Raw genomic sequence first — 14,572 nt, 5'->3', positions numbered from 1 at the left:
AGCATCCATCAGTATTGAGTTTAAGTTTACCAGCAGTTGGGCAACACCAATGAATTAGTTTAGGTGCTACATGGGGTGTGCAAACAAGGGAGAGAAAAGCCTCTTCAATCTCTTGAACATATAGGTAGATGTTCTTGAGATTGATTTGAAGTGGGTTGGAAAGATTATGAAAAGCCAATTTATTATGGTCTTTTCAAATTTGCAAAAGTGGAACAATGAAAACAAGGTACCATTTTTTGCCATAAAAAAGATTTTTGTTTTTTATATTTAGGATAACCCATTCAGTTAGAGGCAGTTTCTGTCCTTCTTCCCACCAAGTAAGGGTTTTAATGTTAGTCCAAATGTCTTTAGAGGTAGCACAATCTCTAAGCAAATGTGACATGTTTTCACTGGGTTGACCACACCTGGGACAGTGTAGACACCCCATTTTTGACCGACCTTAAGACTCGGATGTCATCGAATGAGTGCTCGGTGATGGTGCATATTGTGCTCGTTCTGAGGTTACAGAGTCTCGACTGAGAGCCTTGCCTCTGGACTTCGGGACTCTTTTGTGCTTTGCCTCGGTTTGCGAACCAGGTTTTTTTTTCTCTTCCCGAAGGGTGGGAGTGGTCTCGTAGACCATCTCTTAGTGGCCGTAGGCTACGTTTCGTGGCCGTAAGCCATTGCTCCCGTTTGGAGACCATTTTCCGATTTTCGGAGCTATCGGCCGTGCGTCTTGGTTTGGGACCGCTTAACTTCCTCCGTTTGCTCCAGTTTTTGGCACACACCTTGTTTCCTCTCCCTAGAGGGACACTGTGGCCCGGGAGACCACCTTCGTGGTCGCACGCCACTTCCGGTGCTTGATAGTCAGTTTTCGGGGTACCCGGCTACGCGTTTTGACCCCCGAACCCTCGTTTTGCATCGGTGTGGGTTCATTTTTGGCATGGACCCTAATTTCATTATTAGGAAGGTGGTACAAGGGTGGGAGACCACCTTTTCTTCTTGGAGACCACCTTTCTCTTCTCCGCCCGATTTTCTTGTTAGAGAGCTGGTCTCCCTCACTTTTGAGCCACATTTGCTGTGCTCCCACCATACCATTGGCTTTGTTTCAGTGTGGAGACCACCAATTACCCTTGGAGATTAGCTTTCTCCTTGGAGACCAATTTTCTCTCTCCTCCAGCCAGTTTTCTTGTCGGGAAACTGGTCTCTCTCACTTTTGGGCCACAATTACTGGTCTCCCATATCACCACTGAGTTGTATTCACCTAGGAGACCACCAATATGGGCTGCCGACCACCTACTTTTGAGTTGAACCTTTTGACTTGGCTGGCCGACCACAAAAAGTGACTTGCCGACCACCTGACCTGGTCGGCGGACCATTTGAACTGGTCGGCCTACTCCCTCCCGTTTTGTCTTCCCGAGTTGCTTCCAACTGTGCCAGCTGGAAGGCATTTGCTGCATCCTCCATACACGTGTATGGAGGTTGTTTAATCTTACTTCCAAGCTTCCAAGAGAAGCTTTAGACCTCTATATCTCTCTCCCTCATTAGCAAGGGTTCAGAACTTGGTTTGAGGCATACATACACCTTTCCCTATATCTCTCTATTTCAAGCTCCGAAGACCTTTGTTCTTGGCCCATTTCCACTACACCTCTTAGCCTAACACCTCCAACACCAACCTAAGCTTCTTGAAAGGTCTTGAGAGGTCCAAAGGTCTGAGTTTTTGGTCTCAAAGCTGCTGGAGTTGCTGAGCTTCAAGGGTAACACTTCTTTTCCTCTTTTTGACATTATTTTGCTTTATATCTTAGCTCCCTTTGTAACCATATTTGGGCTTTGTCATAAACTAAAAAAAGTCTTATTTTGAGCTTCTTAACATGTTTGTTTAAGGTCTTTTTTCTGCTGGGGGTCATCTACCCCCTTGCATGCTTCATTCCATCTTGTTTTGAGCTATGCCTTAGGGCCTTTGTGTTGAGATTTGTTGGCCCTTTTGACCACTGAAATATAGCTGATTTTCAGTGGTTATTATATGTTTTTGAGCATCAAAATCAGAGAGGGGTGAGCCTGTCACCTCTTGCCTTGTTTACTAGCTTTCTTGGCCTTACAAGGGAGCCCCTATTTTCATGTTTTCAAGCCATGTTTCAGGCCATTATTTGTGAGTTTTATGACCTGCATGAACTCTGCCCAGAGGTAGTTTTTCCATATAAAGTGTCTCTCTTGCATGTGTGGAGTAACCCTCTTCATGGCCTTTCAAAGGAGCCTTTACTTGTATGCTTCCTAGCCTCATTTCAGGCCCTTTTTAGTGAGTTTTAGGGCCTTCATAACCTCTTTCTAGAGGTGGTTTTGCCATTGTGGGTGTCCATCATGCATGTGTAGAACAACCCTCTTTATAGCCCATCAAAGGAGCCTATCATTCTTGCATGCGTAGACCATGTTTCAGTAGGTTTTTACTATTTATTTGGCATGTCATACTTCTGAATCTTCTGGTTTGGTGGCCACTTGATTGCCTCATATACTTGTAGTGCAAATCCTCTTTACTAGCTTGTGTTGCATGCTATGTTGGCCCTAGATTCTAGCACTTTTTTTGCCATGCCTTAAACTAATCTTGTGCATGTTTTGGACTGCCTTAGCTCTGTTTTTGGGTCTCATGGTCAAATGATGCTTGTTTTGCATGCTTGTAGTTCAATATCCATGCCTAGCTTTGAGTTTTGAGGTCTATTATATGCATATATTGAGGTGTTTTCATGTTTTAGGGCCATTGCATATCATATTTCAAAGCTTATATGAATGCCATATTCTCATATTTTCCACTCTTTAAATGCGTTTGAGAGTCGGGCTTGTATGCCTCATTTACCGACCATTAAATGAGCTCCATTTCTTTGCATGTTGAGCCATCATTTTAGGCCATTTTCCCACTGTCTTGGACCTTCCTAGGGTCTGTTTGGGGTTGGTATTTCCATATGTACATTGCTTTGTGTACCTGTAGTGTAATCCACTTCACTAGTTTCGGTATCCGAGTCATCTAGCATGCATTGTGTGACATACTTGCATGATTCGAGACCATCTTTTATGCCATTTCAGAGTTAGATCACGTGCCATTCTATGCCATATTTCATCCTTTGCCATGCTTTGTTAGAGTTGCATGTTGTGCCTTAGGATCGGTCCTTTGCATCCGTGCATGTTTGCATGTATTTCGGTTGTCTCATTTTCATCATTTGGCCACTGATTTGGGTGTGGTTGAGGCCCATTCATTTTAGTTTAGGTCCATCTTTCATTGTGTATGCCATGTCCGTATTGTCACATGCTTGATCGTCGCATTGTGTATGCCTTCATTATGCCTTTGTGTATGTCCATCTTCATATGTGTGCATTGCGTATGCCATATAGTCCTCATGTGCATTGAGTATGCCTTTGATCATTTCATAGCATTGTGTATGTTAGTAGCATGTTTGCATATCATTACTTGCATGTTTGCATCATTTAGTGGCATTGCATTTAGGTTGCATGTTAGAGTTGCATTCATGCATGCCATGTGTGTTGCATTTTGTTTGGAGTAGGGTTTAGTCCAAACACGGGAAACGAGGTCCCGAAAGCGGAAGAACTGCTAAAACTGCGCGAAACCCTCACAAGGGTTTATGTACAAAGAACGGGCACTCCAAGTGACGAAACGTGTCTCGATTCTCAGCCGTCGACACTCCCGATTACCTATGATGGAGTCTAGGCCTTGCTGTGTTTATATGTGCATTCGTTTCACATCGAGTCGTGCAATTCGATTCCTCGGCCATCATGCATCGAAATGCGTGATAGATGGCATGAGGATCGAGGACTACATTCCCTAGAGCTTATGCAATGATAGAGAGAGTAGTCGTGCACACATATGTTGAAAATACTTTGCCATGCCCCTTTCTTGCTCTCTGTTGCAGCAAACCAGAAATCAGCAGCCTTCTAGAGCGTTGTACAGTGTTCCGGGATCAATTGCAAACAGAGGCAAATCGGGGCATCGCGAGGAATTTCCCGACATGGCGACTCGAGCATGCATGCATCTTTCATCTTTCAGAACAAAGCTCAGGCAGTCCATTACTTGTAGTATTGCATGCTAGTTTATTTGCTTTCCTAGTTAATTTGTTAATTAATTAGGGTTTTGTAATATTTATTTAGCTAGAGTAGTTAATTATTTATTTGGACTGTATTATTTATTTGGACCCTCCGAGAGAGCGCCAATTGTTGTAATAAGTGTGCGTGTGTGTGATTTATGCCTTCCAACCCCACGTCTTTCTTCCTTTTATTTACTAGCTTATGATGGTTAGTTTAGGGCATGTTTCAATTAGCATACTTATGATAGCATGTTTGCATTCATTCATCTGTTTTGCATGCACCAGGCTCGGCGGATGATACTAATTGCATCGTATTTCAATTCCAAGTTGAATACGTGTATCGATTGTTGCATTTCATATGCCATCTTAGAATAGCCGAGCCTATCTTAGTTGCATTTTTGCATGTGTTGCATTAGGCATTTCAGCATAGTTAGGATTCATGCATGATTTCTAATTAGCTTCTTTCTTTGGCTCGGAGTATTCGGTAAGTGTTTATGCTTTAGCATCCTTGTATGTGTGTGAGTGACTGCCATGATAGCATGCTTACCATGAGGCTAACTGCTTATGTGATATAACTGCTTGAATGCCTGTGGGTGAAGGTTGGATTACTTGGATTGGAACAATTCATTGATTGCGAGTTTTAAGCCCACTAGATAGTGGCAAAACCATGTTTTCTAAGCCCACCCGAGGGTGGCAAAATCTGCATTTTAAGCCTACTTGCGAGTAGCAAACCGTTTTCAAAAACAAACATGAAATGTTTTGTTCCAATTCAGGCGATCCGGCCTATACTTGCATGCTGCGCGCATCACATAGTAATTGTTGGCTAATAAACCAGAATAAGAACACATATGTTTTCAAAACTTGATATCATGGTTAGTAGAGGCCGATCTTTGATCAGGCGAGCGGGGGTGCTCACGAAGTGACCTTCCCCAATCGTACCCAAGTTCCTGAGTCGAGGCAACTTTGGTGATGACGGACACGTGGTCTTAGGCAATGAGTCAGGGTTTCCTAAATTTCCCAAAATAAAACATTTAGGTGGCGACTCTGTATCTGGCAAAGCAGTCCATGTTTGGCACTTCTTTCTTGAAAATCAGTTTTCAAAAACAATTTGCCGGATTTGGACTCTTTGGTGATTCATCAGTCTTGCATTGCACTCTGCGAGATTAGATACAAGACCATGACATTGACTTTGAGCTGTAGTGAGCCCAAATGAATAGAACGGGATTTCCCTCCCGGGACGTTCGGGGACGTCTACAGTTTCTGGCGACTTTGCTGGGGATGTTAGAGAACTTGACTTGAACTCATTATATCTTGTTTTGATTACACTTATGTGTTTCTTTGCATTGCATGTGCATTGGTGCGCCTAGGACACCGTGTTTGCCGTATGCTATTCCTGAACGGTTTGTCGGAGGCTCACTTCAAGAAGCGTGCCATAAGGCTGATCGGTTACGGGCTTTGCCACGATGGGAACACAAACCCTGGTTTTACTGGGGCACCCTTTTTGACCATTCGACCTAGTGTATATTTGGAATCCATAGTGACCATTCCAAGCTAGGACAGGTTGCTTACTTGAGTTTAGATTGTTTGAAACCGCTGTGTGCATTGTGAAACCCTAGCTCCTGACAAAATAGGACAGGGAAACCCTACCCCACCATAGGGGTGTCTTGGCTCTCATTTTCTTGCTATGTGCTTTTAGAGTGCGTCTCTACAGGAATGCATGTATCAGTTTACGAGTCCGGGCATCAGGCCTGCGGGCATCACTATTTGGGGAATCAGTTTTACCCGAGGGCATCAGATTTTAGGTAGAATTTTGCGGCAGAAATCAGTAACGAGTGCAGTCATTCAGCTATGCTCAAATCTGTTACGGTGAAATTGGGCTGAGATGCGGTCTGTTTTCTCTTTTGCAAGGGTAGTCTTGGAACCATAGCTTCAAAAGGCTCTGAGATCCCCCAGATTCATTGGACTTGTGTTGATAGACTTTGTCGGGTTAGAGATTCAATTCAAGGGCAATCAGTGTTCCTTTGCCAGAAGTAGGGTAAAAGGGCCAGTCAGGCACAGATCACCAGTTCAGCAGTCACCAGATCAGTGGCCCTTATCTACCCCACCAGTGAACAGTCAGGCTGAGGCCTCAGTTTTTATCACAGAGATAGATATACCAGTCAGTCAGCCGGAACAACAGAACATGGCAGGGATGGAGGAAATAATGCGTCAACTCCAAGAAAGTATGAAGCTCATGCAGCAAGACACTGCCCGCCAGATGAAATTTGCCAAATAGCAGGCTGCGATCAACGTTTAACAGGCTGAGCTAATCACCAGGCTGCAACAGCAAAACGGAGCATCTGCTTCGCATCAAGCTCCTCCCCCACCAGGAGCTCCTGCACCTGGGGAGACACCAAATGTCCAGGAAGGTACGAACATTTCGACGGGGCCGGCTCCACCCACAATCTTACCCCAGTTGTCTAAAGCACCAATCAACCAACCGGAGTTTCCCTTTGAGTTCGAGATAGACCATACAACGTTGAAGTTGAGCAAGCTTGAAAAGATGTTCAAGAAATCTCAAGGAGTAAAGTCCATCCCGGACATCGAGGATGGGTATACCGATGCAACTGTGACGCTGCCGGACAGATTCAAAATGCCGCATATCGATCGCTTTGACGGCTTTGGAGACCCAAGGGTGCACCTCCACCTGTTTTCTAATATCTTGAGGCCAATGGGTTTGACCACAGCTCAGAAGTTGTCTCTCTTTGGCCGAACCATGTCTGGGATAGCCATAATCTGGTATGCGAAATTGGAGGACTCTGTGAAACGGAACTGGGAAGAGCTGGCTGAGGCCTTTATTGCTCAATACTCCTACAACACACAGATCGAGGTCACAACTCGTGATCTTGAAGTCACCCGCCAAGAACCAAAGAAGGGTTTCTCAGAGTTCGTGATGAGATGGAGAGCAAAGGCCTCAATGATGACTACAAGGCCTTCCGACAAAGATCAGATCATGATGATTGTTCAGAATTTACATGGCATGTTGTTGCAGAAAATGATCGTACTACCACTGTTTACCTTTCCAGACCTTCAAGGAATGGGGGTTCAAATAGAAGATGCCATCCGACAAGGGATCTTTGTAGAAGATAATGAGTCGTTGAAGAGAAAAGTTGCTCGCAGTTCCAATGGTACTACTGATGGTAGTGCAGCTGTGAAATGCTCAGAAGTAGATTTTATCACCACTTCCCTGAATGGCCAAAAAACCGCCACTTCAAATCGGCCCCAAGCCCGAAAATTCCATCCTCTTTATATGAGTCTCTCTCAAGCTTTGAAAAAGCTGCGAGAAGAAGGGCACCTAGAACTCCTAGAACCCCAACCCCTTCCAAATCCTCTTCCACCAAGATATGACCCAGCTAAATACTATGCCTATCATCAATAACACGGTCATGATACGAACCGTTGCATCCGCCTCCCTCATAAGATTCAAGATCTTATTGATGAAGAGACCCTAGCTCCACCCAAAAGACCTCAGGTTAGTACTGACTCGTCACCTCCCCACCTCAACCTCATCCATACACTACCATCCACCTTCGACCCCAGTATATACATCACCCCGACCCATCTACCCAAGCCTAAGGTGTTCATTCCAGAAAGCATGGACTTATGCATGATAGATGCACCTGGACCCCAATCATCTCAAACCCATGAGCCCACTACTTCTGAGTTGATGAGAATGATTGAAGATCTTCAAAGAATTGTGACAGATCTGGCCTCCGGGACATTGGCTCCCTCGTTGACCACATCACATACCAGGAATTTCATGACAAAAGGCTCCCCAATCTTGGGATTGGCTGCATTTAAAGAAAGCCAAACCCTTGGCAAAGGGGAAGCAAGTGATAAGAACAAGGTAGGGGCAAGCATTGGTCCCCATGAACACCTTCAACGGGCTGTTGAGGCTTTGAAGGCCGAAGGACTAAACAAACAACAAGTGCCTGCAGTGGTTGCAAAAACTGTGGATGATACTTTTGCCACTCAAGTTGGGGGCAGTCTGACTCAAGGGGTAAGCCGAGACAAGAGATGTTGTACCAGAAACACCCCTTTCAACTCCAATCCTACACTCGGAAGAGATCATCAAAAGTCAGCACCTACCGACCCCTTCGTCGGTACATCCAACACAACTAGCTCACAACCTGCCAAATACCCACCTCGGGGCCAAAAGGTGTTCACCCCACTGGACATGTCTCTGTCAACGGCCCTAAGGGTCCTGATCAAAAAGGGGCATCTGAAGCACCTGGAGCCGCGGCCATTACTGAATAAACTTGCTCTCCCCCACAACCCGGCGAAGTACTATGTCTTTCATCAACAAGCTGGCCATGACACTGACATGTGTCTTCGTCTTCACCATGAAATACAAGATCTGATTGACAAAAAGGTCATCACCGCGTCAGGTCCTGCAAAGTCTATTGGCGCTGGATCGGTGAACTTAGGAGATAATGTGACCATGTGATCGGGGGATGAACCAGCTGCGGGTGGCGCTCGATTTACTCTAAATGTGGGAATGGCACGCATTGTTTTGAGCATTTACGAGTGCTAGCTTTTATGCTTTCTGACTTGGGTATTGGGTCAGTCTTGTCGTTTTGTATTGAGTCAATCTTTTCATGTTAAGTCAGTAGGGTCTGTCTAGTTGTACCGAGTGAGTCCTGTTTTGTTGAAGTCGGGTGATTTCAGGGGTGTTACCTCGGACATCACTTGCTTGTTTTGTGTTTGTCTTTTCGTTTTCTTTTGAGTTTGTTTCTGCCTTGGAGCCAGTAATGCCAACAGATTTAAATGAACAGCAGTGGTCTTTCATGCTTTTGTGCTTGCTTCTGCCTTGTGCCAGTTGTGCTAGAAAGTTTGAATGAAACGACAGTACTTTTCGCCTACTTTTCTGTGCCTCGAACTCATTATATTGACCTAAGTTTTTCAAAACTTTTTGAACATTGTGAAGAAAATGAAGAGGAAAGAATTCTTCGGGATTTGCAAAATTTGATCAACTGAGAGAAAGAGAGGCGTGCTAAGCCCTTAATGAATGAAATCATGTTTGTTAATGTGAGTACTGAGAAGGACTCTGGCTTGATCCAGATTGGTTCCACACTATCTTCAGCGCGAGTGATTAGTTGCTTTCTGAAAAGATTTTAAAAAATGTTTTGCGCAGTCCTGCGAAGACTTGTGTGGAATTGCTCTTGAGATTGTGCAGTTTAGGATCGCTCTCAGCCCCAAGACTCGACCCCTCACTTTCAAACCTTGAACTTGAAATTCAGAATGTTCAACGGCCAACTACAATGTGAGACCTGTGTGGCTAGATTTGAAGCAGCCTATGAACTAGGGGCAAGGAGGTCAGAAATAATCAAAAGGAAACTTGCGAAGCTAGATCAAAAGCCCTCGAACTAGGGGCAAAGATGTCAGATGTGCTCGAAGAGTCAAAAAATTGGGATGTTTCTCAAGCTAACAAAGATCGACAAGAATGCCAAATCCCAGAAGGGAGGAAAGAAGAAAGTATTGCTGAAGGATAATTGAGTTCCTACCCACAACACTAGGGGAAAATTCAGCCCTCTTTTGGATGGACTCCTGCATCGTTAGCAAACAGCAGCCATTCTCCTGGATTCAGATGACTTCAGGATCTCAAAACCATTTGACATGGACAAAGCTACACTTTTACCATTGAGAGGCTCGCTGGGCTGAAAACCCGGAAGGGCGACCTAGGCAAAAGTTAGAGCAAGAAAAAGAAGAAAAAGAACAAAAAAAAAGAAAAATGCAAAGAATGAAGAAAAGAAAAGAAGAAAAATGAAGAAAATAAAAAGAAAAGATGAAAAAAGAAGAAAAGAAATGAAAAGAAAAGAAGAACAGAGCTCGCAAGGTTGAAAACCCGGAAGGGCGGCCTTGGCAAAAGTTAGAGTGCAAAATGAGAGGTTAAATACACGAGTGTACCTTAACCCTGAACAACGTAAGGCTTGATTCCCATCTTTGGGATACGTAGGAAACTTCACTCTGAAGTCCAGCCGTAAAACACTTCAAATCCAACTGTGTCCATGTGATGGTTCTGGTCATCTTTATTTTCTCTGTATCCGAGAATTTGGTTGAAATTGTCACTGTGAGGACTGGTTTCCATGTGCTGCGGCGCTAGTGAGGACTGGTTGCCATGTGCTGCGGCACTATTCAGACTAGGGGCAACTTTCCGTTGCCATACAGTGTGCCGCGGTGCTATTCAAACAAGGGGCAACTTTCCGTTGCCATGCAGTGTCCTTCAAGCAAGGGGCAATTTTCCTTCGGATCTGAGGTTATGCATCTCAAGAGTAGGTTCCGTGCTCGTTGAGCAGTGGTCATTTGCAAAAATAGTTTTTAAGAATTTTTACCGAGGTTGACTGATTTTCTCGAATAGTATTCCATTTTTGAAAACTGGACCATTTCTTGGATCCAAAAAAGGAAAATTTTCAGTGCTCATAGCCTGACTCGCATGATTTTAAAACAGAAAATTGAACAAGCATGTTAATCTAACTCTCATTTTGGTCAAAATTGTTTTAGTAGAAAGTCAAAAAATAAAAATTGGTCAAAATTATGAACTAGGGACACAGTTGAGTCAAGTGTCCTGCTTTTCCCCATTGTCAATGTATTTGCCAGAAAGGGCACCATACTTGCCAAGAAGGGCACTCTACCTGCCAGAAAAGGGTGCAACTGAAGCTAACAATAAAGGGCCGAAAAGCTCTCTCATCCTCCAAGCAGCGAGGTATCATATCAAGTGCGAAGCACGAACTGGAATGGATCAAGATATTCTACTCCCTCATCTAGACAGATCCGATCACGTCCAAACTCCCTAGTAGATCATCGTCAACCAATGTGAGTTGTAGATTTGCTACATAACCAGTCTTAGCGCAACCCCTCTATGGGAGGAGCTCACTGGCTATGAGGGGAAGAAAGAGAGTCTAGTAGCATGCTAGGGGCAAGAGCCCACAACTTCATGCTTATCCATCAACCACCCAAGAGAGGGATAAAAAATGATAGATTGAAGAATAGAGAGATGTGCACTAAGAGAAAAAGTGAGGAAAAGGGCTTTTTTAGAAAATAGAGCCTGAGAGCTGAGTGATGTGAGAATCACAAATGAGAAAGGGTGGGAAACAATACCCGGAGAAACTGGCTCCTCGTGCACCAATAGGTCTCTTGCCTTTGTAACACAACTGAGTGTGGTGTTTGTGTGTTTTTGTTTGTCTCGATTCTTGTTTTGAGTCGTTTGAGTGTCAATAGATATGTTGGGGTTGTTTTTCCTTTGTTGAGTGGTGTTTAGGTTGTTCCACCTTTGTTTTCCATTGTTGAGTCGTTGTGGTTGTGGTCAGTTGTAGGCTCAATACCCGGTTGAGAACCCTTTTCTAATTTCAATTTAAAAAATGAATCGTTTTGTGCTCCGAGTGCCATGTCGTTCTCCACATTTGTGCAAAACAAGATTTTGTTCTTTCAAAAACCGCAGGGTTCAACGCGAGTCATGTGGGAATAGTAAAACCAGGACCTATCTGAAGCTATGAAAGTTCCTGGCTGCAAAGCAAAAGAAAAGAGGGAAAATGTCAGGCATCTGAGTTTGTTTCAGTTTCTGCAAGTTCCGTCATTGCACCTCGTGTACTCAGAATGAGCAATGTCTTGTATAAGCCGTGTCTTCAGAATAAATACAATACTGTGTTATGAGCTGTGTGTTTAGAATGAGCAGTGTGCTGATACGAGCTGTGTGTTCAAAGTGAACAGAACATTGTGTTGACTGTTTCACTATTGCAAGCCAGAATGGCGATCAGAAGTGCTCTCCCTGAGTACCATTCCCCGTCAGAGTAAAGCGGTTTACTGCCACTCACTCCATGAGGTGCTTTCTAGAGTGCCGCTTTGTCTATTTATTGCATTCCCTTAGCATCATGCTCCATATTACTTGTAACATGTACTGTATCATCGCACTAATTGTGTTTATTTGTATCTTGTGTTATCTTGTATCATTTATCCTTCTACGCCGAGCTGCGTTTAGGATCGTTGTCCTCTGGGACTTTCTCAGGTGGCGCCGAGCACGCGCCTTATAGTTTGTTGGACCTCCTCTCACGATTTCAGCGTGGTTTGAGTGTCCCATTCCTTATGCGATTTCAGCGTGTTTGGAATTCATCCCAGGTTGCGTTGTAGACGCGCTGGGCGGATTATTAGACCTCTTCTCACGATTTCAGCGTGGTTTGAGTGTCCCGTTCTTTACGTGATTTCAGCGTGTTTGGAATTTATCTCAGGACGCGTGTGCACGGGCCTGGGCGTGTTTTATCTCAGGTTGTATTTGGTACATACCTGGGTGGGTTGTTATTGGACCTCCTCTCACGATTTCAGCGTGGTTTGAGTGTCCCGTTCCTTATGAGATTTCAGCATGTTTGGAATTTATCCCAGGTTACGTTGTAGACGCGCTGGGCGAATTGTTGGACCTCCTCTCACGATTTCAGCGTGGTTTGAGTGTCCCGTTCCTTACGCGATTTCAGCGTGTTTGGAATTTATCCCAGGTTGCGTTGTAGACACGCTGGGCGGATTGTTGGACCTCTTCTCACGATTTCAGCGTGGTTTGAGTGTCCCGTTCCTTACGCGAATTCAGCGTGTTTGGAATTTATCTCAGGACGCGTGTGCGCGGGCCTGGGCGTGTTTTATCTCAGGTTGTGTTTGGTACACACCTGGGCGCGTTGTTGTTGGACCTCCTCTCATGATTTCAGCGTGGTTTGAGTGTCCCGTTCCTTACGTGATTTCAGCGTGTTTGGAATTTATCCCAGGTTGCATTGTAGATGCGCTGGGTAGGTTGTTGGACCTCCTCTCACGATTTCAACTTGGTTCGAGTGTCCCGTTCCTTACGTGATTTCAGCGTGCTTGAAATTTATCCCAGGTTGCGTTGTAGACACGCTGGGCGGATTGTTAGACCTCCTCTCATGATTTCAGTGTGGTTTGAGTGTCCCGTTCCTTATGCGATTTCAGTGTGTTTGGAATTTATCCCAGGTTGCATTGTAGACGCGCTGGGCGGATTGTTGGACCTCCTCTCACGATTTCAGCGTGGTTTGAGTGTCTCATTCCTTGCACGATTTTAGCGTGTTTGGAATTTATCCCAGGTTGCATTATAGATGCGCTGGGCAAATTGTTGGACTTCCTTTCACGTTTTCAACATGGTTTGAGTGTCCCTTTCCTCACACGATTTCAGTGTGTTTGGAATTTGACTTAGGTTGCATCGTATGCGCGCCTGATTGATTGTTTTTCCTCCTCTCATGATTCCAGCATGGTTGGAGTATTTTCCTCTTTGCATTCACCATTAGATTTTGCATGCATTGCACCGCACTATCTTGCGCACCTTACTTGTATCACACTATTTTGTGCATTCACCCTACTCGCACTGTTTTGTACACCTTTAGCTCGCACTGTCTTGTGCACTCTCTGGTCCGGGAGACCTTAAATCCTCTGGTCTAGGAGACCTTAAATCCTGCATCTTTATTCGCATTGTCTTGTGCACCCTCTAGTCTAGGAGACCTTAAATCCTCTAAAGGTGTAATTCTTTTGGTGTTTGTCGTGCCTGAACGACTTCCGGTGGTCTAGTATAGCCACCTGTCTATGTTTGCAGTGAGTTCCTAGGAGACCAACCAAGACGGTGGAAACTAGAGTTCGAATGGCTCATACCTAGAACGCAAAGGTTCGGGATTTCCGAGACTAAAGTCTGGTTTAAATACCCAAGGGTCTATCCTCGGCTTGAAATCTGTATGGCAGCCCCATAGATTGAGATAGCATGTGTATGCGCCTCAATTCTAGATACCGAATCAACTTAGTCTGTCACCCTGTTGGAGAATAGCGAAAGCTGCGACCATAGTCAGGGAGAAAAGTAGTACCTGCGGTTCAACTGAGAAGAAGGGAAAGATTCCCACATCAGCATGAGGTAGGACATTGCTGAGGTAGGTCACTGCCAAATGCCCCGTAAGGTACCTTCGCTTCCTGACTACTACATCGTCTAGTACGTCCATTGCATTGCATATAGAATACATTGCATTATAGTTTGCATGCATTTACTACATTATCCATCTATGACTTGCGCCTTTCCATGTTGAGCTTGGTCTGGTATGTGCCCATACTTTTCACGTCGAAGCATGGTTATGAGATTTTGTGTACGCACCTATTCCACTAATGGGATTGTGGTTTGAGGGTGACGGCGCCATTTCTGTGTTAGATGTGGTTTGTTTGTGTCCATGCCTTTCCTAGGCAAGATATGGTTTGGCCACGCGCCTTATCTATTGCATTCATTGCATTGTAGTGTAGTGTGTTGCATCCAGCATTTAGGATCATGATCTTTCCTCAGCAGATCATTCCTCACTTATATCATGCCACCCAATTACTTGTATCTTGTGTTCCATCTACACACATATGGTTCTGCATGTGTACGAGCCTATTCCACTGATGGGATTGTGGTTTGAGGGTGTCGGCACGTTTTCTATGGTAGACGGATTTTGCATCTCCATCATC

Source organism: Camellia sinensis, chromosome 9 (genome assembly GCF_055761805.1).
Source record: "Camellia sinensis isolate YWXY chromosome 9, ASM5576180v1, whole genome shotgun sequence".
Taxonomy (NCBI): domain Eukaryota; kingdom Viridiplantae; phylum Streptophyta; class Magnoliopsida; order Ericales; family Theaceae; genus Camellia; species Camellia sinensis.
This window is presented reverse-complemented; position numbering follows the sequence as displayed.